Raw genomic sequence first — 1,076 nt, forward strand, 5'->3', positions numbered from 1 at the left:
GTACTGGTACATCAAGCTGTCTCACTACACGAAACAGGAGGCCCATTCTGGCCTCGGACAAGGTTTACTTGTCCTAAACACACAGCCACCCTGTAGATATTAACATGCCATGATGTGTCTTGTTTCTGACAGTTGAAGATAGGAAGGACGCACATGAAACGCCGTATTCAGAGAATGTGCAGACGGGGGAAAAATGATGTCAGTGGATACGCCTCCCTCCAATCCTCCACTCCTCCACTCTCCTCCCACATCTCTCCTCCTTCTCCTCCCTCTCCTCCTTCCTCCTCTCCTCCATCCTGCCTCACCTCCTCTTCCTCCCACTCCTCCTCTCCACCATCCTCCACTCCTCCTCCCACATCCTCTCCTCCTCTCCTCCACTCCTCCCCTCCTCCACTCCTCCCTCTCCATCCTCTCCACCACTCCTTCCACTCCTCCACTCCTCCCTCCACATGCCTCTCCTCCTCTCCATCCACTCCTCCACTCCTGCCTCTCCTTCCTATTTCTCCACCACTCCTCCCACTCCTCCCTCTCCTCCAGCATCCTCTCCTCTTCTCCTCCACTCCTCCCAACTCCTCCTCTCCTCCTCTCCACCAACTCCTCCACTCCTCCACTCCTCCTCCCACATCCTCTCCTCCTCTCTCCCTCTCCTCTCCTCTTCCTCTCCCTTCTCGGTCCCCTCCCCCTCCTCCTCTCTCCCTCCCTCCCTTCCTCCTCTCCACTCCATCCATCCTCTCCTCCCTCCGTTCCACTCTCCCTCCCTCTCCTCTCTCCTCCTTCCTGCCCACTTTCTCTTTTCCCTCTCCTCCATCTCACTGTGCCTCCTCCTCCTCCTCCGCCTACATCCTCTCCTCCACTCCCTCCTCTCCTCCTCTCCTCCTCTCTTCCTCCCAATCCTCTCCTCTCTCCTCCACTCCCTCCTCTTTTCCTCCTACTCCATCCTCACTCCCTCCTCCCATCCTCTCCTCCTCCCATCCCTCTCTCCTCTTCTCTTCTCCTCCTCCCATTCCTTTCTTCCTCTCCTATCTGATCCTTTCTTCATCTCCCCCCTCCTCCTCCTCCTCCTCTCGGCCCCTCCA

This window comes from Salvelinus sp. IW2-2015, unplaced genomic scaffold (genome assembly GCF_002910315.2).
Source record: "Salvelinus sp. IW2-2015 unplaced genomic scaffold, ASM291031v2 Un_scaffold5839, whole genome shotgun sequence".
NCBI classification, from domain to species: Eukaryota; Metazoa; Chordata; class Actinopteri; order Salmoniformes; family Salmonidae; genus Salvelinus; species Salvelinus sp. IW2-2015.